This window comes from Cygnus olor, chromosome 1, assembly GCF_009769625.2.
Source record: "Cygnus olor isolate bCygOlo1 chromosome 1, bCygOlo1.pri.v2, whole genome shotgun sequence".
NCBI lineage: Eukaryota > Metazoa > Chordata > Aves > Anseriformes > Anatidae > Cygnus > Cygnus olor.
This window is the reverse complement of record NC_049169.1, coordinates 111,420,806-111,444,266: the sequence shown is the minus strand read 5'-3', so window position 1 is coordinate 111,444,266 and position 23,461 is coordinate 111,420,806.

The window sequence follows — 23,461 nt, the reverse complement described above, 5'->3', positions numbered from 1 at the left end:
TTTATTAGCGTGTATCCTCTACTTCCTCGTTGGAGGAGAGTTCATTGCTTTTCCCTGTCATGCGCAGCACCTTGTGCGTGGAGGTGCTGCTCCATGCCCATGCTTGGAGGTGCTGCTCAGCTCCTGACAAAAGCTTTGCAATGCCCTTTTGGCAGGTGCAGGAATGGGATTAATCTGATCCGAGCCCTGGACATGCTCCTTGCCTGAGTGGAGCACTAGGAAAGGTCTGAGCAGACCCGTTTGATGTCGCAGCTGGGACCAGCAACGTATTTGCACACCAAGGGTGAGGAAGGTTATTGGGCTGACCTGTGGTAGCTGGACGTGCCTCTGGAACACAACCAACCATGTACCATATTTCCTTTAGAAGGACACAGATATTCCTTCTCCTGGGCAATGTGGCTCAGGTCCACAGTGTCATAACACAATTCATCTAAGTAAAACGAGAGAGAGAGCTTGGGATAATGAGAAGAGATGAGCTACTGAGAACCGACCAACAAGCTAGTACAGTTGTGTAATACAGAACTGCACAAACCCCAAGTCTTGATGTGCTTTTTTCCTGAGGTGCTGGGTTATATGGGTTCTTCCTACAAATTGGGTGATGGCAGCTCTGTGGTCTTGCTAGGTGGCAGATGAGGTGGCTGATGCTCCGACAGGAGTGGTTAAATTGCATGCTGCTTAGGCAGTCAGCAAAATAACTGTGTGTCACGTTGTGCTCTTTGTAAGGGAAGTTTTGCTTTTGTGAGCTACATCCGTGGTGCCAGCATCTTCACCTTTCTCCTGCAGAGCCAGTCATGGGCTTAGGTTCTGCAGTATCCTAGTCTCTTCTCTGCCGCGGAAGATAAAATGCTTTAATTTAAACACCCCCCATCTGATACACAGCATGCCGAAGATTAATGAGCAAAACAAGTATTAAACTGAGACAGAGGGCTAATAAAGCAAAACATTGCTAGTCTAGTTAGGGAAAGATTTGAGTCTGAAATGCATTTGCTCAAAAATGGAACAATTGGTTATTTTATTTTATTTTCTTAAAGAAGAAAGACTCAGGGGGAACACAGCTTTAGGGCTAATGTAGATGTCCATTTTCTGTGACTGGTTTCCTCCTCCCTCTGAATATGTTGGAAATGAAAGACAACAATTCTGTCGGAGGTGTTCAGATCACACTGGCAACAATCAGCGCATGTTTTGAATGAATAAAATAAGGACATTCTTGCCAAGTAGTTTCACAAATGTTCAAATATAGTCAAACAAAGACTTAATCTGGGCTCAAAGACACGTATCTCAGCAGATGTGTGTAAACTAAGTCAAATCCCCTGGGAACAGTACTTAGGAGTTATTCTTAGGCATTGGAAGGACAAGGATGGTCCATCTGTGAATTTATTACAGAAGATGAGAAGCATCATATGAAAGTCATTGCTGGACTGGAGGACAGCATGGTTGATTTTTCAGGCAGTTTAGAGGTCATTCTTAAAATCTATGTTTAATTAGAACAGAATCCCTAAAAATCGGAACTGAAAATAATGTGTGAAAACTTCAATTTACTGAAGTGTGGCTGGTTAGTAGGAAGACAGGTAATCTTGCTACTCCATTCAGTGGGGCCAGGATTTTGCAGAGTGTTTGAAGTGATACGGAAGTTTTTACTGGTTCTTTTGACATTTTCTCACTTGTCAGAATAAAACTCTTGACTTGGCAGGAGCATAAATATTTAAGGAATTTGTAATTAAAATAGTATGAGAGGTTTCTGGTGTGAAGGTACCCATTCTGTGGCAGCTTGTTACAGTTACACACCATCAAGAAAGCCAAACAGAAACAGTGAATTCTTAAAATGCATAATGCATCCCTTTCACTTAAACCTCCAGAAGAACATCACTCCATGATGACTTCAATCCTCTTTTCCCAGAGCTGAGCTTATCAAGATAGATGGGCTCTGCCATATGCGGAATTCAGAGCTGTAGGACTGGTCTCAGGGGGGAGCAGAAACCAAAGTTTGTGCTGTTCTGGTAGCTCCAGTGTAAAATGATACAGTGGATTGCAGCTGGATCAACGTGGACCAGGTAAAGCATACTGTCCTTCACAGAGGAATGCCACAATCCACGGAAGGTCTTACAGACCAAATTCAACACCTTTGTTTTAATCTGGGTGCTCAGCTGTTGGCAGGTACAAATCTGAAGGCATTGGGATCAGTTCTGTAGAAATTTATCCTATACTGTAAACAAGCCTTTTCTTCAGTATGCAAGCGAACAAGCTTCATTTTGGGAGAAGGAAGAAACTATGAAATGCTTTACATACATCAGAGAAGTCCTGCACAGCATGTAAATGTGAAATGTAACATAACGTTAATCTGATTGCAAAGAGAAAGTGAAAACGGTTTTGTCCATATAATGCCACTAAGTTCCTTTGGAGGTTAAACCACTTCTAAGAACAATCTAGGTACAGATCTGGTCAAAGCAATGAAAACAAGAGATTCATCCTAAACAAGCCAGCCAGACAACCATTCCCACCCACAGATATTGGCAAGTGAATTACATACAGATTGCTAAGCAAAGGAGGACAGCATGGCTGGAGTGAAACTCAGAGTGTGACTGGTTTGAATAAAAAATGTCAGAAAGAATGCAATTTGAGGTCAGAAGGCATTTGGTGTGTGAAAGTCAGACCCACAGGAAGCTTTGCATGTTGCAAAAACATGTTGCAAACAGCTGCACAAACTGCAAAGAGGCACTGCTCGCTGTTGGCAAGGGGCTGGAAACATCAGCAGAGCACACACAACATGAGCAACAGCTCCAAACGTACAGGTGGATTGTCCACTGGAAGAGTGAATGAGACAATAGCTGGGGATGAATGAATCGCCAGTCTGAGCAAACAGGCTCGTGGCTCGTTTGAAGTCAGACTTTGGTGCCTAAATGCTCATCCACATGAGTGAATGGAATTTGGCTTGTGCTGATGAGCTCGTCCTTACAACAAGAGTGCACAAACTGACTGTGAACAGCCAAGACATCATGTTACTGTGCTCGGTCTGGTCCATTCCCAGGTTAGACAGAAAAGAAGCACTGAAACTAATTTATGTAGTTAGCTGTCACCTCCAAACTACTGAGATGATTTTTGAGACACGTTCATCTGTGTATTTGCTTCTAGGAAATATCTTCATAGATTATTTCAAATCAGTCAGTTTCCATCCTCAAAATTTACACCAGGTTATTTCACATTTCTTCACTCCTTAATTGCTAAATAGCAACGATTTCCAGAAATTCCAGCTTTTCCATGCACTCATTCAGCTTGAAGTGTCTTTGCTGTATGTGGAATTTGAATCTGAAAGCAAGAAGCTGCCGGATGTTGCAAACAGACATGGTGAGAGGGAAGTGGTAAGTTACTGTGCGCCCTCTGCAAGCAGGCTGTCTTTCAGATCCTTGGAAGTGTTCAGCATTTCCCACTCTGTTTTTCCTTGGATCTGGAGTAACTTAACAGCTTTGGAAGTGAAAGCTCCAAAAAAACTCTGTTAGCTTCTGTACTGTGGCTACTCTTTCTGTCCTTGCTGTGGTTTTAGGCCATGAATACTTTTCTTTTTCCCCAATGAAAGAATCTGAGCAGAAAGAACTGCTTTCCCCAGTCTTTTTCTTCACTGGAGTTTAAGGTTAGATGGAAGAAAGGTTGAAGGTAATCTTACATGTTTGAAATCAGTGGTTGAATTTAATTGCCAAAGTTGAGCCTTAACTTCTCCATCTGGAAGCTGTGGCATCATTGCAAAACACGGACTAGTTTCAGGAGAATACTATAAAACTTTATAGCAGCATCTGACTTCTTCCAGTGCATACCACTGCTTAACTTTTGTGCAACAATTATGAGTGGATGATCAGAAGAGTTTGTAAATGTTTTAAAGGTTGTAAATGTTTTTAAATATTGATAGCCATATTCTTAAGGGAATAATGCCTATTTACACCACTTGAGCAACTGCCCCCTCTAGGAGACTTCTAAATGACACTTTGCAGTAAATACACAAGGAATATAACCAAACTTTCAACAAAACTTTCAAAATGTTTTATTATAATAAACACAAACAATAGAAAAAGAAGCCTAGATATTTTTTTCTCTCAGAAGTGGTTTTTGATGGTGAAAGCAAGGCAAGGTCTTTAATTTACCTGTTAACATATGTAGCTTGCTTTCTTCTTCACAGAATCTCTTTGCAATTCTGTCATGAGAACAGCTCACTGCTTTGGTACTTGCCATTCTCATCGAAGTGTCTACAGGACAGAGACCAGTCTGTAGAGGGCAGGCAGCCTGTGCCACCTGAAGACTTGGAGACAAGTTCCCCCCTGTAATCTCCCAAATGTAGTCTTAAATGATCAGGGTACATAACCTTGGAGCTGCCTAAAAGTCGGCTTAGAAATGTGTGTAGCGCTGCTCCTGATGATGCTGTCCCCAAATCTCTGTGCTCAACTTGACACGTTGAGCTGAGACTCGTGAATCAGTCACTCTGTACCAACCTTGCATCATAGCCACTGTCCAGCTGATTTCCTGAAAGCGCAGTGAATATTTTCCTTGCAGATGCTGTTATCCGAGTAGCAAAAAATTTTGTTTAGCTTCCACTTGTGCCCAAGGGAATTTGAACCTGTGCCTTCCAACACTGGAATGAATGCCCTTAGGACTACACTGTAAGGCCACCCAAGCTTCCAAGACCAGGGCTAAATAAGCAAGAAGAAAAGTGAGTGTTAATATACTTTGTTAAAGAGAAGGCTGGAAACTGTTTAAATGTGTATTCAGGCAGAAACAAATATCTGAATCTGTTTCATTTTTGTGACAAATACTCAGTGCATGAGCATCCTAAATATGGCTTTTTAAAAATAATAAGAATCCAGTAACTTGGGGTCCCAGGTTAAAAACGTCTTCTGCACCTTCAAACAGACCAGACTTAGGCATTTTAGGGAGGAAAATAAATAATACAGACTATTTAAAGATGAAGTAAAGCAGGGAGAGCTATCCTAGTTTTTCCTGCCCCAAAGGCTGTAGCTACACCTAGGAAGCTATTCACTTCCCTGCCAATGGATCAGTGACTACATTATAATGGCAGAACATCCAGTCTGCAAAGAAGACTGCAGGACGTGGTAGCTCCTGGTGGCTCGAAAACTGACTTTCTCATTAGAAGAGGTGTGCCCATGTCCCTTTTACTTGCAGAGGGAATTGTCTCAGGCTATCCCAGGTCGGGAAGGAGTGTTCTGGATAAGGGGCCATGGCTGCCATCCTTTATCTGAGGGCATGCTCTAATTCGGGCAGCTCTAATGCTGTGAGGTACGTCAGGGCTGTGGACCCCAGCCCGGGTGGCTGTCCTCCCTCCAGATGGGCAGTGGGTGCCTCTCAACACGAGAAGGGCTGGGCTCATGTTGTAGGTCTGTCCTTAGTGTGTCCTCCTGACTGACTTCAGAGCAGCAAGCAGGATTCCCTGTCACAACTCTGTACATAATGTGTTTAGAGCCTTGACTGCTGTTTGCACTCCTGTTGACAACCTACTTAATTGCTTCTCCAGTGCGGGAACATTTACCTTGGATGTCTATTATGCTGAAGACTTGAGGGAAGCCCTGTCACAGTTTGTGCTTTTGCTGTTGTTGTTTTCAGGTAAAAACACTACAAATTACTACCTGGAAACTCTTATTGCTGAAGACTTTTTTTTTTTTTCTCTGTTCAAGGGATTCCTGCCTGTGTTCCCATCTTCAGAGCAGCACTGGTGACTTATGTTTAATAAAAAGAGACTTTCAGTTCAATACCCTTCACAGCCCTTCCACAGCCTCTCTCCTTTCCCCTTGCTTTCCAGCAAGGAGTTTTCAGCCCAGCTCTCCTGGTGGGGAGAGGCTGCTCACCGACTCCATTTCACCCTCTCCGTGAGGCACCGGGTGCCCCATGGTGCCATGGCCGGCACACATCGACGTCCGAAGCCCCTCGATGGAGTGCAGGGCCAGGCCTGGCTGCGGCCCGGCCGGCAGGCTGCGAGGGGCTGGGAGTAAACAGAGGCAGCTGGTGACACAGCATGGTGTGGCGGGCCCACGAAGCTTGGCAGATGCGGCTTCAGCTGTTACCGGGTGCTGAGCACCGGCCCCCGAGCCTGGGTCAGATGAAGGAGCCGCCGTGACGGTGACAGGGCGGTGTCAAACTGCCACTCTCCGCCTGAAGCCTGCCACGGCTCTGCGGCAGCAAAGCCCCAGCCCCCGGTCCGCAGGCCAGGGGACACAAAGATCACGTTTATCAAGGATTGTGCTTTTACACTGAGCTCGGCAGTTGCGGCAGAGTTCTGCTTTTGGACTTTAGGACTTTGCTGAAAGCTGCTTTAAAAAATATATTAATCCGCTGCCAAATTACTGCATGTAAAGCGTGGCTTCTTACTACCGATAGGAGTTTTGTGATACAACCGGAATCAGACTGAACTACCATTCCCAACACCTCACCTTCTTGCCTTACACCACAATTTTATTCCTTTCTTGAAAAGTGGCAGGCTGCAAGACCATCAAACCACATTACAGAGAGCTGTGAGAGTTCGGGAAAGCCTGGCACAATTTTGGGCCATGGCAGAGGTGCTCTGCGGCAGGAAGCTCCTATCTCACTTGGCGGTAGCCTGCAGAAGCAAAATGGAGTTAAAATGCTCTGTGGCTATAGGTGTCGTACTGCAAAATTGAGATTTGTTATGAAATAATATTTATCATTTTGTGACATAGAGGATATATAGATTACCCACACTGATTTTTTTTAGTTGTTTATTGCTGTATATAGACACCACACTGAAAGGCATTAAACTTGGAATTAGACAGTAGGACTTTTTACTTCACCATTTTAAAACTTTCTCCTGTGGAAGTTAATCAAGAAGCTTAAAAAGAACACAACACCTAGTAGTTTCTTTTTGACACTTCATGTGCACCATAGGGTAGTACACAGTGAGTATGCTCGGGCACAAAACTGTACATTCATTTCTCTACTAAAACAAAAATAAAATGTTTCTAAAAATAAAATCTCTTTGTTTTGTCAGGATAATCTTTAGCTGAGTAAACAAAACCACAAAAGGAAAATAAAGAGAAATCCTCGGCAAGGCATCAAGAAAAAGCATTGTGATAGGCCAGCTTTAGGTCTGCAACTTAAAAGGCAATGTCTTCAGCTGCCTTGCATTCAGGGGACTGCGGTTCTATTTGCCAAGGGATCAGGGGTAGGCGTTTGTGGATCAGTATGAATTGAAGCCTGAAGCAACATTGCTTCATTGCTGGTGTGGGTGTCTATAGAAACACATGTAAAAAGAAAAAGGGAAAAAGGAGAATAAAGTATGATGTTCAAAGACTATCTGGTAAGAGATGTTCTCGCTCAGTGCTGATCTTTGCCGAAAACCTGGGCTTGCATGAGCTGGGAAAACTCAAACTGTGACTGTACAACAAGGTCTGTCACAGGGATTGCTTGCTTCTTAATCCCAGGCACACAAAATTAAGCTCTGAATTTGTGTGTCTTTTGACGCCTAAATAAAATCTGTCTGATTTGGGGGGGGGGAGCATTATGTAACACTCTGTTTTACCTTAGCACATCTGGAAATCAGATGAGTGTTTTATATCACTGGGACAGTTCATTCTTACCTAGCTACTGTTTTAGACTACCATATATACTGGAATTGTGATTTAAGAGCATTTCCCTCCTATACAGATTGTATTCTTGACTTTCACTGCTTTAATCCCTGATTATTGTCTAAGAAGCGTGCTTTTTTTTTCTACAAAAAAGAGACATTTGATTTTTAGAATGTCTGCACTTTTCCATTGCAATAGAAAAAGACAAGAAGTAAAACTTTCAAGAGAGCCAAAAAAACATTTTTAAAATCTATTGCACTTTTTGTCAGTGACCTAAGACACATGTGGTGGTTCATGCTCTAGTGGTGCCTAACTCTTCCACGGACCTCAGTGGAGGACAACTGCGGTCAGTGTAGATGCTAACCCTCCAAGACACTCAAGTAAGGTGATGTGTCCCCATCACCTTAGGGTAATTTGGGTTGGAAGGGCCTCAGGATGTCTCTGATCCACCCCCTTGCCGAAGCAGGGCTGGCTCTGGGATCAGACCAGGCTGCTTAGGGCTTTGCTCAGGCAGGTCCTGAAAACCAAGGAAGGGCCCTCCACAACCTCACGGGTCAGTGGCTTAGCCCAGCAGAAGATGGCCAAAGGCAGGAGGAAGGAGTAGTAAGGAGTGTATGGAGAACACCGAAGTCTGCAGGCAGCACCTGGAGGTGGTGTGGAGTGGGGAGCAGTGGCTTAGGAAAGAAAGTGAAGGAGGGAATTGTCTGGCAGGGTGTGCTGACAAGGGAGGGCTACTCCTGAGGGAGCAATTGCCTCACTGTTGCTTCAACACCCATTTTGTGGGACAATTCCCTTGTTTGCTGAGCTTCAGAGTCCCCTCTGGACCTGGATCCAGAAAAAAACCCTGAGACTATGCACAGGGTAGGGCTGGTGGGGAGAAATTGATCCCTATGGGTGGAGCGGGCAGGGGATGTTAGGTGATCCTGATTGCAGAGCATTCAGTACTGATTCCCAAACCTGACACGGTGCAGCAACAACGGCATATCAGATAGCAGAGTTTAGTGTAGGTTAAATCAGGTTTTTTCTATCATCAAAATATACTCTCTGGCATGTACAAATGTAGTTAAGAAATAACCTAGTTTTTTATAATACCTGTGTGATTTAAAAATAAATAAATCTCAGGACACTTTCACTGTATATCTGGAAATATTTTACCAGCTGGTACAGGAAAAATATTTTACAACTAATGACACAAATGTGCCATGCACAAAAAAATCTTAAGAATTTTGCCTTTTTTTTCTCTTTGGCATTATTTACTGATGTCATTTATCTGCTTTTTAAAGGCTATTGTAGGATTATCTGTTCTAAGGCCACTGTTCCTGAGACCAGGGAACTGTTCTGCAATGTGTGGACAGCCTAGAGATCTGTGGAAACCAGGGGTTTCCCACTTAGACCAGCAGCTCCTCCAAGATTGAAGACTGCATTTGCTTAAAACAAAATGCCCAGCAGCAGCAGTTTATGCATAAATGCTGGAGATGTCAAAAACATAGTAGGTCAATTTGTCCGCTCCCCATCATAGCCTCGTCCCTCTGGGATGCCTTTCTTCTCCCGCTTTGTCCTGTCTAGTCCGAGCAAGTGACGGGACTTCTGCTGTGGGATTTACACTGTAGATTAATGAGCTGCAAAACTTCACATATGTTTAAATGATTGTACTTGCTCCCCCCTGTTTATAGGTCCGTTGTCAATAAGGTGGCGGAAAGGCCAGTGCGAATCCATTTATCAAGCCGTCTCGCCTGTGAGATGCGGCCGGGCTCAGCACCTGACATGATAATAAACACCGAAGCTTTAGCACCTGATGTTAGCGCAAGGTGCCTTTCCTCTCCAAACATCTGGTCCCCTGGTAAATTGTTACACTCGCCGCGCCGCTGCTCCCCGGGTTATTGCCGAGCCCGGGCCGGTGCGTGCTGCTCCGGGTCTGTTCTCAAGTTGTCGCGGCGCGCCGGCCGTATGATGACAATTAGAGGCAGTTAGTGCGCAGATGAGGCTCGCGAGTGGCAGGTGGCGGGAACGGGGCTCAATTAACTAACATGCACAAAATCCTTTGCTAATGAGGCTGGGCCACCCCAGACGAGCAGGAAAGCATGTGTCGCTGACAGCAACAGAGGATTTGAAACTGAGAGGGAGAGAAACCGGTCAACAGGTATCATCAGCAGGCAAATAATCCTTTCTATCTCACTGCGTGTGGATTAAGGCATAGGTTTAAGTCTGCACGCTGAAAGCCAGCGAGTGAGACCACTACTTACTGGGCAACTGGGAAAAATTTAATTTCCCCATCTTTAAATCTGCCGGTCTTTTCTTTTCTCCATGTCTTCCTCACTAACCTGCTCTTTCGTGAGAGCTGGGCAATGACTACAATATAATGTGAATTTAAACATTGTCCCTCTGTATTGCCCAAAGACTGGTATGCAAAAAAATGGAGGTCAGAAATATAGTTAGCTTGCTTGGCTCTCAGAGTAAATCATTTTAAAACAATTCAAAGGCTGTTTGGGACACGCTACTTAAACTCCTGACCATTTTAGATGGTACAATATATTACTCCTTGCCTTTCTGCATTAAGCAGCACTTTGCAGTTAGAAGATATAAACACAGATAACCCCATAAAGTAATTTTGTTTTTAGCAGGTCATAAGGCGACATTTTTCTTTAAACTAAAACTCACTGTAGGAGCTGGTGATGTGAATGTGAAGCCACTTTTAATCCTAGCCTCCAAATACTGCCTCTTCCTGTTCATTTTAAAGTGGTTTGAAAAGGGATCTATAGCTGTGAATATTTTTGAGCGTGTTGTATACGATATCTGAAATTCTGCTAAACTTCTGTTTTCCACAGAAAACCCTCTTTTCCAGGGTAGGTGAATTGACATGGACAGTGTGTAGTGACTTGTTTTCAAAGTGTCTCAGTAATATGCACGTGCATGAAACTGAGAACACACATACATTGCAGATTCAGCGTGACAGACAGATCAGAAGTCCCAGCATAGTACAGCACATAATATACAAGGTAGTTCCTTATGAATTGACACCGTTCAATTACTGTAGACTTATTTCAATGGCAATTCACATTTAGAAGGAAAAAACAAAAACAAAAACAAAAAAAAAACAACAAAAAAGGTTTCTTAACTATTATGACAGAAATGAAACATATATTTATACCCCTCACCCAAGCCTGATCCTTAAAATCCTATTCCTAAATTAAGAAAACTATGAACAAAAGTGGCAGGGGTAAGGTAACTTTCTATGGACAGAGTCCATGCTTTGTGCTGGTTTTGGCACTGCAAAGCACTTGGATTGGTGTTGAGCCACCCCCCCCACCTCTGCATGCTCTGCACCTACAAGTAATGAGGTGAAGCATAATCCAGACTGTGAACGTCCCTGTAGTCCTTCCGAGGCTCTTGACAATATTCCAGTACATAGGGGGCTGTATCTGTTTCTCTAACTGCATGTTTTCAAATTACATAGCATCATTAGGCTTGAAGAAATGAGAAGTCTCCTTACACTGTCTCAATGAAGCAAGTTAAAAAGGAAAAATGCCCTCCTATGTTTGATGTCGTAGCAAGATTTTACACATTTCAAATAATTCTGTCAAAAAATCCCAGTTCCATCAGAAGAACTGGCATGATTGCTGCTGCATTTTACACTGCACATTGGTACAGCATGTCCCAGTTTTACTCATGCGCATTTTGCCTTGTTTGCAAGGTGTTCCTTGCATCAGGCAAGTCTTGGGTGGCACCCGTTTCAGCCGTAGCAGAAAAATGATTATTATAATTTGTAACTTACAACCTATTTGTAAGTGTCTGTAAATTGTTTGAATAAATGTTTCTCATGTATTGTTTCTGAATTCCCCCCATATAGATACTGCACACTGCTGAGCTACTGAGAGCTGGTCAGCTTCTCCAGACAGTCCTCTGACAAGTGGCTCATCATTTTTGTTGGGAGATAATGGTTAAAGCTCACTTGTCCCTGGGTTACAGGCTGGGGGAGAACCCTCTGTTACTCTTCACACAGCATGCCATGAAATTTTGTTGTATGGGGAACTATTACGGTATAAAAATAAGTATTTCCTCATGACTTTAGGGGATTCTGCACTCTGGAATACTTTTGGCTCAAAAAGCCCTTAAACACTTTTTAGTTGAGTGAAGGCTTCATAGGGACATTAACTTTAGTGTCCTGGATAGGCTTTAAAGCAAGCAGCTTGCCCTTGCAAATTGAGGTGGGGGAGCAGACTGATAGGGGAAATTTTTCGCTTCCTACCCTGAAGCAGTGTTTGATGTTTCAGTGGGTTTCAGACAGCTGCTGCCTTCTGCTGTACCGGACCCACTTCCGTATGGGGGGAGATGCTTGGTCGTGTCTGTATGTGAATGTGTCCCCAGTTAAAACAAAATGCTGGACACCTGCAGATCCCACGAGCATTAAATGATATACAAGTATGCAGCTCTTGTAAATTATAACTTATTATGAGGAAATCAAAGTGAGTGAAATACTTTTAAACACTTCTTATATTTTGAGGACAAAAAAAGTGTGTCATTTTCAATCTACCTGTAGGATCTGTTATGAAAAGATCATCAGAAACTTTTTTTTTTTTTCCTGGAAAATGAAATGATAGAAAACAATTTTGAAATACAACCTGGTTCAAGACTCCCTGAGTTATAGGTAATCCCTATACATGGTAATGACTTGGCCCTATCTTTAGGAAAAAAATGGTGCGTCTCAATCGATGTGTCCTATCTTACCTTTCATCTTTGAAGACCAAAGGGAGTGTTTTGGTTCAGTATAAACTTAATAAAATAACTGTGGGAAAAGATTCAAAGACAGGCACTGCTGACCGCTGCTTCTGAGGAGCCCCGAAGCAGAGAGATGGACTCTGAAAGGGAAAACTCCCCCCGTGGAAAAGTTACCAGACATTTGTACGTGGTGTGGCAGCTACCTGTTCTGTTGGCCCACCCCACCCATAAGGTGGAGTCCTCTCAAAGGAAGTGGGAAATATTGAGCAGATGATTGCAGTGTAACACACTGTAACACACCGTACCAGATACTGAAATGTTTACATGTGTGCTTAATTTCATCCCAAGCGTTTCAGGGTTTGCAAATCACCCCTGCAAGGGTTTAGCTGCACACTGTCCATTTGTGCATACAGAAGAGTGCCTATGTCCTGTAGATCACTTTGTAATTCTTCAGGACTTTAATATCCTACAGTACAACCAAGGGGGATAAAACAAGAACAGTTGGAAGCCGTACCCCTGCCTCTGTTGGATAGGATCTGTTTCTTTTTTGACATCCTAAGCTTGAACTGCGGAACCTTTTCTGGAGGTCAGCATCTTCTTTGCAACACAGATTCAATGTCCTTAGTGGGTGGCATATGTGCAATGGGCCATGAGAAATGTTCATAGTGTTGAGATTAAAATAACCTCCCAGCCTAGAAGAAATATAATTCTAATTTATAACCTAACTGTGGAAATTATTAACCCATTCCTCACTCTGCTCTCATAGATTTTATTTCTATTCTTCCTCCAACACACTCTGTTAGATAGAGTGTTAAACAGAGCAAGGCCACACACACTTTAAGAAGAAAAGCGGGGGTTTGGTTAAAAACAATTTTTGGAGGGAAACTGAAATGTTTCTTTCTACTGTAGAGATATTTGCACCTGGACGTGTCACAGCATGCTTTAGAAAAGGAGAAGGAAGGGGAGAAGTGTGTACAGTCACTATGATGGGCTAAAAAACAGTGGCAGAAATCAGTGTTAAAATCTCCTACTGGATAATACTTCATGAGATTTTAAGGGTAACAGTCTTGTAGATTCTAAAGAATAGAGGTGGGTTTTAAGAAGCAGGTGCTCAGTGTGCGTAAGTCATTATAGATATATTGTTTGTAGTGAATCTTTGCTGATTTATAATAGTTCTGAACAAGAAGTTGGAATGCTTGAAAGCTATCTGGCATAAAGAGAAAAACAGTGGATGGGAGGGCTCACGTATTGTCATGAAAAATTAGAATAAACAGCTGTGTGAGAGGGCAGCATGAAGTAAGCACAGCAGAAGGGAATCCAGGAGCATTTATGACATTACATCTAAGAGGAAGGCAATTCTGAGAGTGTGACGTTATTTTTTTTTCCTTGTGAGAACTCAGATGCAGATTTTCCATTTTGTAGTATAATCTTACAAAAATACTTTCTAGACAAGGCACCAAGAACTCAGGTTTTCCATCTTCAGTGCCATCTCCCCATATATGCAGTGGGCACTGGCTTTCCATGTGGAAAGAGAAAAGTCATCTGCATTCTGTGAGAGACAAAATGATGTACACAAATACAGATTTAAGTAGTAAAAGATTAGGATTTAACCACCCTTTTCATATTGCATTCTTTCCTTTAGAGAGTTGAATGCCACCTTGGGAAAACTGATGGTAAAGTCTTTGCTTTCAGAGATCTTGATTGTAGGTGAGTGGGAAAAGAGAGGTAGGTACACAAATGATGCTTACACATGGCTCTTACACATACTCTTAAAAAAAAAGTTTCTTCTGTGCAACGGAAAAAACAGTTCATGGAAAGTTTAGGTTCAACTGCACTTCTTGCCTGTGAAAGAGCTGTCAAATTATCTTGGTTGGAAGCTGCACCGAGGTATTGTCCCTAATTGCTCTGATAATGCTCCGTTTTGACAGCTACAATACCTGGTTCAACATGGCTGCTAACAAAAAAGTCAACCATTAAGTATGTTTTCTTAAACAGTGACTGATCAGTTGTTATCTTTCAGCATCTCCAGCTAATTAGACATCACGAGTCAAAGTTAATTTGGTGGAAAACATTTCTCGACTTAATGACATTTATGGGCAATTAGGCACGTTGCAAAAAGGAATACACATTTACATTTCAGCCTATTTCCAGCGCTTAACAAGAACCCACCTCTTTCTCCACTGGAGATTTCTGGTTCTCTGAGGAATATGTTCGATGCAGACACCACAGGTCCTCTTGTTTTTCTGGAAACCAGCAACTGTTTGCACAAAACGAGCTACCACTCAATAATGAGGCATAGACAGAGATAAAATTAGGCACAATAAAAGCTTTTACACTCTTTAGACTCCTGTCTTGTCACGGTTAGAATTATACCTAACTCTAGAGTAGTAAAAACTGAGAGATGGAAAACGAGTTCATATATTACATTTCCTCCATCAACTACTTCTGAGAGATGTTTGTACTCTTAAAGTCTTTACAGGTTTGACAGAGAATTTGAAAAAGCAATACATGAGTTTTCACCTGTCCCCATAGCTGGCCTTTTCTTGCCAAAGTCCTTTTTTCCTTAGTCAAGCTTCACTTTGCAGTGGCTAAATGACCCTTTTCTCCCTATGTGCTTATGCTTTTTTTTGGAAGTTTTTGAAGGAGAAGCCAGAATACAATTTGTTCCTTTTAAATTGCTGTGGGCTGAGGGAGCTGGGGAGGAAAATGAGTAGTCCTTGCTAATGATGGGTATGTGCGGGCACCCATGTGCTCCCCGTTCCCTTTGGGCAAGGATGTGGCAGGATTTGGGAAGTGCTGCCTGGCTGACACCTGCTGGCATTGGCAGAGGGATGGGCTTTTCCTCCCTCTCCTCAGCAGAAAGTTCTCTGTTGAGACTGTTGCTTGCATCTTTTTTTTTCACAAATCTTGCAAAAATGTGGTGTGCATGAGTAGTTCCAGTGTCACATAAAGCAGAAATTGGTCAATGGCTCCAAAAGCCATGCAGGCTGGCAAAGCCTGGTTACAATGTCGTAGGACATTCAGGCTAAAAGTACTGGAAATGAAAGGTAAGCTGAGCACGCAGATATATTACTCTGTTTTGTACCACATGTACAAATTGGTTGTTCTGGGCCTGGTCCTAAGCTGAGGTCACAACCACAGCCTAAGACAGGATAGCCAAAGCCTAAAATACCTGTACTTGATTACAGGGGGCTGGAAGCATCCACAAAATTGATGTGGGCAGATGTCAAAGCACATTCTTCTACACCTTCTAAGAGCTCTTTGCAATGTCAGGCAAGTAACATCTCTAGGGAGCGAATTGAGGTGTTCTGGGGCTCATGCATCGGGATTAGGTCTGGGCCACTTTTTGCTTGTGGCATTAACCACACTGCTTTTAGAGTGCACATTGACCAAACATGAATAATTATGGTGTATGGCATCTATAGCCAAATAATGCTGTTACCTAACTTGGTGTCATTACCTAGAAAATCAATTTATTTTAAAGTAGGTACCTGTGATGGCAAGAAAATGACAGACCCGGCGGGCGAGGGGCAGGTCCCAGCCAGGAGCTGGGGTGCTGTCGGCGGCCCCAAAAGCGGAGAATCTGCTTAGGAGCAGAGGAGGGCATCTGCGGTCCCCACCGTCCGGATCTATTTGCTCAGCTTACTCTACAATTCAATGTATGTAAATAAGTAGCCTGGCATTTGTTAGACATGAAAGTAGCGCACTTCGTACGGCCGGGCTTTATTTACAGGAGCTCTGTATTAAAATTGTAAATGCCACCGACAATTACGACTCAGCCCCTCCGCATTATCCCTTCAGGACGCGGAATTATTTCTCCTCCCAATTAACACCACAAGCTCCCGCTCCGGCGGGGCACCTTCCACCCCCCTCAGGCCGCCCGGGCCAGGGCCCCTGGCAGGGGGCAGCGAGGAGCCCCCCGGGGCCGGGCGGGAGGGGACCAGCAAGCGGCGCTGCCGCTCGGGGGACCCAGGGAGCTGCCGGCGAGGCCGTCACGGAGTCCCCGGTTCCCCCGGAGGCTCCCCCGGAGGCTCCCCCGGAGGCTCCCCCAGGCGCCGGGCCGCGGTGCCGCAGCTCCCGGGCCTGGCGTGGCCTGCGCCGGGGAGGGAGGTGGTGCCGGGCCCCGGTGCTGCCCGGGGACACGCTGGCAGTCGCTCGTAACTCCTCACACACCCTGAGTCGTGCTGTAGGCGCCCCCTTGGGTAGCCACGGCTGAAAATCTGTGTACCCAGTTGTTTGGTTCCTTGTCATGCACTGTCCCGCGATGTAGGGGTCTGAATCCTCTGAAGTCTCTCCCCTCACATAGTCCTTTGTGTACTTCCACATCCCAGGAGCTCAGATATCCCTCTGGATAACAGAGGCCTTCCCAGCGCGCTGCCCCAAGCTGAGTGCCCCTCTGTCCTCCTGCCGACACACCTCCGCCTCCCCTCTTTCCTTCAGTCCACCTCTTTTTCACCATTTGCTTTCTAGCTGACCCTGTGCACCCAGTTCCCCTCCACTCCTCGCTCTGCAGGCATTGCCCGCGATGTACAAGGTAACAGCCCTGCCACAAAGGGAACCTTTATTAACCCAAAGCAGGGCTGGACTGGGCCCTGCAACCATTACATATGCTCCAACCAGCCTCTCCTGGTCTGCTGCTCCCACACATCTCAGAGGCCTGTCTGATGCCAGCTTCACTGAGAGAGAGAAGCCATGGAGGAAAAGGTTTAGTGCGTCGTCTTGCTATTTTGAACCCCAAGGCATCACCCTATCGGAGGTCGAAGAGAATAAGCACCACACTTCAGAGATCAAAATACAGAACTTGTTGTTTAATGCTGTCTTCTCTGTATGCTATTACGAAAGAAGAAGGGAAAAAGCCCTTTCCTGCCAGTGCCTTTCTAACAGGTCATAGCACAAATTAGAAAAATAGTTATTGCAGGTAAAGCATTGGATGGATGTTCACAGTCTCACACAAAATTTTTGCTCTGATACAGCCTTGCCGCTTTATCCTGGGTGAGGCATCGAATCCTGCACTCTTTTTGCTTCTGTTTTCTGTCTATGAAACAGGAACACGAGCGCTGCTTTCACACAGCCAGTGTAAGCATAATTTCTATTGGGTTCAGACAGTGCCCATACCCACCTGGAACAGGGCTTGGATAACTCTGTGGGTGTATTCTTTATTTGCTGGCTTCTTGTGATTTTTGTTGTAGACAGAAACCAGGGTGACGGGCTTGTTTTCCAAACCTGGGTAGCTTTTGAAAAGACCCACACACCAGGCATGAGAGCTGCTTCTTTGGTTTTGCAGCAGGAGGGCAAGGCAGGTTTTCCTGCAGAGCTCTGGCCACGGCAGCAGCGAGTGTCAGGAAAGCAAACTGGACAAAGGGAAGGTAGAAATTTGTTCTAGGGGTAGTTCTGATTTGTCACTGGCAGTGAAAAAGTTAAAACTCATAGGGTTATTCATGAATTCCGCTTTTTAAAAACATGTCCCATTAAAATGCAGATTTAGTCTTCCATTTGCAAAGAACATAGTTATTTCAAATTCTGTATGGGAATCCTTTTTGTATTTGTATCTTTTGGGTAGAAAGTCCAGCTGCCTCTTGTGAGATTGCACATATCTCTTCAGATGTCAACAAATCATTGAAAAGTGTCAGAAAGGGGGAAATGAAAGATAATTATTCAAACCATGGAGAGCTACTTTGAAAGTGAATAGAATCTGTCAGATAGTCTTTTGAGAACAGCAGTTGGCTGCTTGTATTGGATATATTAAATGGACATATCTAGAGGCAAGTAGTGCTGTTTTAGATTCGGATCAGTTTAAGTTGGATTATTTTTCTGGTGGAGGTAGCTGAAACCACCAGAAATTATTGAGGGGAAATTAGTGGGGAAGGTGCTATATATGGACCTACTGTGACATATTAAAAGAAATAGTAAGCTCTGTAAATAAAATGCCTGTTCTTTCAGGGAAAGAAATAGAAGCTTTACATGTTTGTCTACTACATTTTAAAACTGCAATAGGATTAAAGACAGGGAGGATTTGACAAAAATGGAAATAAATAAGCGGGTAGCTGTGCAAAAGGGCATATTTCTGAAAGAAACATACCACAAAGAGCTTAGAGAAGTCATCATTATATCCGACTATTAGAATATTATTGAGAATTTGCTTAGACTGACACCCCTTGCCCGGCCAGGAGAACAGCCTGACAGTGCTGGCCCCCTGGTGCTGCCAAGCTCGGCCCTGCGAGTTACTTCTTGCATGTACGTTGGGGTGTCCTGCATCTGAAGTCTGCAATCAGACCAGAAATGTGTCTTTTCCCAGAGAAAGTTGAATAGGCGGTATTTTTATAAGGCACAGAATGCAGCCCAGTAAAAGGCTTTTTAAAAAAACTGCTGTAAATTCCTGCTCCTGTATCTCCCAGCATAATTGTTAGGCGTTTTACCATAATACTCCAGAAATGGCAAACATCTTACAAGTTTTCTGGAATATCAGTGAGGGCAGTGGTGCAGGCAAATGGATGAGAGGCCATGTGCAGAAGCTCTGTGATTTAACTGCATCGATCCAACTACTGCATGTAGTTACAACTGCTGTATGTAAAGGAGACATGGAGCAAATAAAAAAGAGCAGAAAGGTACTGAAGGTGAATGAGAAATACATGCAGGTGGCAAGCTGCAACCAACACCTTTCAAGTTTGTTTCTTTCAAGGCTTTCCCTCCTCCTCAACCCCCCCCCCCCCCCCCCTTTTTTTTTTTTTTCCTCAGAGCTGCCTGTGTCATATTTTTCCTGACCCTGTGTCAGCTGATGCTAGGTTGTATGTAAACAGCAGAAAAACCTATAGCAGCATTAATTTACCTTTTGCAGCAATAATCCTCTGGACAGGAAGACAGACCATGAAGCAGGAGTGTCTGCTCTGAGCTGGGAATGGCTGGTGCTCCTGGTTTTGTTTCCTTTCCAGTTGTTCTTCCTTCTCTCAGGCAGCACAGAAGGATTTTACCCATGTCATGCAGGCTCAGAGGGAGTGCCAGTTTTGGCACCTCATACAGGCGGCACTTATTTCTGCTGTCTGCTCGGAGATGGATGCTCCCTGGCTCAGCTTTCCTTTCTAACTTCTTGCAGCAATCTAGCTTGCAGCTTTTGCATCTTAAATCCTGATATAATTGGCACACCTGGATACCTTTTCTATGTGCCTGTGCTTTATCACAGAATGGTTTGGGTTGGAAGGGACCTTAAAGACCATCCAGTTCCAACCCCCTGCCTTGAACAGGGACACCTCCCACCAGACCAGGTTGCCCAAAGCCCCATCCAGCCTGGCCTCAAACATGTCCAGAGATGGGGCATCCACAGCTTCCCTGGGCAACCTGTGCCAGTGCCTCACGCCCTGACAGTAGAGAACTAGAAAAGAAGCACAACGCATCCTGTTGCCTACTGGCTATTCAAAAATTCCTCCTGCCATAAGCCATCCCATCAGGTTAGGTCACGGAGCCCAACAGATGCAAGCTAGGACACAACTGTATCAGGATCTAGGTGCTCCAGATCGTCTCATGGAAAGTCTAGGTTTCAGTGTAGCAATGTTTTCTGCAAGCTTTGAGCATAAGTCAAAAAAGTGAGATCTCATTTTAAAGTTTTCTTGGGTCACCTTTATTTGAACTGAATTTCCTAAATTGTCCAACAACATCACATTGAAAGTCTATAGATACATTCAGTGTAATCTAATCTTGACCAGCACATCCCTTCTCGAAAAGCACAGATAAAAGGACATTTTTGCAGCACCTATTCCATTCACAGATATGCCCTAGCAAAAAGCTGAGATCCTGGTCTCAACTCCTCCAAAAGCCAGAAAAGACCAGTGATGGGGACTGGGTCCATGCCACTGCAGATGCTAAGAGCAGCCCTTGGAGAACCTGAAAACTTCCTCATACCTTGAGTGCAGGCAGACTGGTAATTTTGGTTCAAATCCTTCCCTTTTAATACTTTTCTTTCTCTGACCCACACATATAAAAATGAATTTTTCTTCCAGCTTCCAATACACACCGCCACATGCACGCAGAGCTAGCACAGCTTTTGCAATAGGATTTTTTTTTGGGGGGGTCTAAGTTACAGTCACCTTCTTTCAATATTGTGACATTATTATTTCTAGCAAAGGAACTTTGCAGGGGAGCAGAAGCAGACCCCAGAATCCTCAATATAATTTTTTGTTTTTATCTTCCCCTTACCTGCAGGAAATATCATAGAATCATAGAATATCTGAGTTGGAAGGATATTGAGGACCAGAGGGTCAAACCATCCCTTTCTTTGCTTTGCTGGGAAAAAAAATACTTCATGTACAAGTGGGCTGAAATGTTCAAGTTGTGACCTACAAAGTACATCCAGTGCACAATGTTTCTCTTTGTTTCCTTCATTTTCTCCACAGAACGAGTCTTCTGGGACCCCACTAATGCATCTTTACATCAGCCTCTGCCCACTCCAGACCCTGCAGCAACCTGCATGGCCAATACCAGCCCCTTTGCACTGGAGTATTACTTGTAGAAAAATGGGAGCAACTTAGGTATAGTTTCACTTGAATTTCTGTTACGGTAATCAAAAGCACTTTTTCAGAGATCTGAGCAACCTCAACAACTTCTTGGGAATCATTTTTAAGGAGGAAGGCAAGCTCAAGGTGACCTGACTAGGTTTTGGAGTGGATGAATCCCCACTGCTCCCCTCTCTGGGCTGGGTGCCTCCCTCTTGTTTCCTTTTCAGAAGAGCCTGGGACAATGACACCCAGCCCTGGAGAGCAGAGAACATCTGCACAAGGTAATCCTCTCCTCCAGCTTCCTCTCACCTGTCTGGGGAACCTCTTGCGGGCTGAGATAAATGTTCTGAGCATGTCTTTTTCTCTCTTTGGTGATCAGGGGTGCTGTGGTGGGTTTGGGGCACCCAACGCTTGGACAATTGAAGCCAGGGGTGACGAATCCCACTACTTTTATTCAAAACACTGAACAGCTGGAATTGCAGTTGGGGTAGGAGGTAGCTTCTTCCCACCTGCTCATTATTGTTACAAGAAAGGCAAATTTTATGGGAAAGACAATTTTTACCCTGCTCCTTTCTCTACTTCATTCGTTCACATGCAGATGGTGTGCTAGCAGCTGGCAAAATCAGCACACGGTGCACATCTTCCCCCATGCTGAAGAGCTGCTGCATGTTTTGGCCCCTTTCTGCAGCTGGAAGCTCGTGGCAATAAAACTGGGGAAGGAGAAGGCATTTCACTTATTTATTTATTTTTATTTTTCATTCTTATTTGTTTCCTTCCTTTTTCTTATTCCATTGTCTAAAACCAGAATTGAACTTCACTGCAAAGTCGTGGCTGATTTTCCCTTTTGGTTATCTCAGCGTTAATCCACCATGGTAAGGGGAGTTACTGCAGATTTAGGGTAGCGTACAGGAGAGGAGAATCAGGGCTTGAATCAATCCAGTGTTGCCGTTCAAAGGGATTAAAACGAGAAAGAGGAAGAGAGAAAGGGAAGAGCTCAAATGAAAGAAGTTTGAGAGAAACAAGAAATTGTTGTCATTGGGGAGCTATTCACTTTCTCCAGGGAGTTTTACTACCAGATAATCTTTGAGATGGTGGAACAAGGTATTTAAATCTCTGCTTAAATACAGGAAAAGGAAGAAGAAAGTAAAGAGCCGCCAAAATGAAAAGGTGCCTTTTTTCTGGCAGAACAATCTACCTCTTATGTAAAAAAAAAAAAAAAAAAAAAGTTGCTGTATCCTACTGATAATTCTGATAATTATGCCTTCAGCAAATGTTCTTTTAAATTCAAATGTATTTTTCAGCACTTGGCCTCGAATAATCTTTTCCTTTCAACCTGACAATGTTGGTGTTAGTGTGCTCGGAATTTATGTGAATATTTGCTATTTTTTATTGGCAACTGTATCTTTGCAACAGGAAAGCATCAGTGAGAGCTCCCTGCTGCTCCTGAATGGGTGGCACTGGCACCGTGCTCCAGGACTGAGGCTTCTGCAGGATTTTTCAGGGTGCTTGTACTGGCCTCCAGGAAGTTTGCAGGATTTTTTCATGCCAGGTGTTGTGTGGCTGAGAGGCCCGGGTCTGGAAACCTACGTGGGTAACAGAAGTACCATGCCAAAAATGCAGCAATGTTTAATGATTTGTGTTGGGGAAGTTTAATCCTTTGGGTGCGAGGTTTATAATTCCACAGCGGATTAGCAGCCCTGGCCATTGAGCACTCTAGGTTGGGGACCGATTTTTTTTTTATCTAACCTGGATTTGGGCCTGCGAACTGTATTTTCATATGAAAAGATAAAGTTCAGATATTCAGGTGTTCAAGCTAAGGGTGCTGTAATATAAAGGCATTTTATGCCTGAGGGAAAAAAAAAAATAAAAAGTGGGTCAAAAGGATTTCTGCTGAGTTGAAAACAGAGGTTTAAATTGGTCCCAAATTCGATTCCAAATAGCCAAGATAAAACTGGTCAAGATAGTTTGCTACTGATTTTTTTTTTTTAGTTCACTGTAATTATAATTTTGTTATGAATTCGCTGCAAAAAAAAAGTAAACCCTGCTTAACCTGCAGAAAGTGAGTGCTTTTTCAGACAGGTGCTCTCACTGTTTTAAAGAAGAGCCATTTCACACCTAGCACAATGCCCTTTTTCTTTTATGGAAATACCAAATTTATCAAAGTTTTTACAGCAAAGTAATTCCCCGGCAAAGGTCCCTCTCTGTTTCTCTCCTCTCCTGCGATGCTTGCCTCTTAATGCCTATAAACCTGCAGATCTGATCCTGCCCTGACGACGGGAAAAATGCTCAGCTCTTGTACAGCGTGGAAGGGACATGCATGCGTGCTAGCACGCATCGCTACAATGATATCCTTTAGTGTTCCTGCCTGTCAAAGCGCCTCCCAGGCAAGCAGACATTCAGCTTAATAAAATGGGAGTTAGGCTGGTGTTAATCATTCAGGTTACCACGAAGCATTCCCACAAAGTCTGTAAATATTCACACATGGGTAGCATTGTCTCTTTAAAAGGATTAGTCTCTTTAATTAGATCTATCATTCCCTTTTTCCAAGGTTTCTTTGAAAGATACAGTAGTACGAGCACTGTACCAGCAAAGATAAATTGCCTCCTTTGAGAGAGTGACATTTCCCCCATTGAGATGGGCCCTTTTCTGGGGTTGTTGTTTTGCCCCATGAAGCAGCCATTC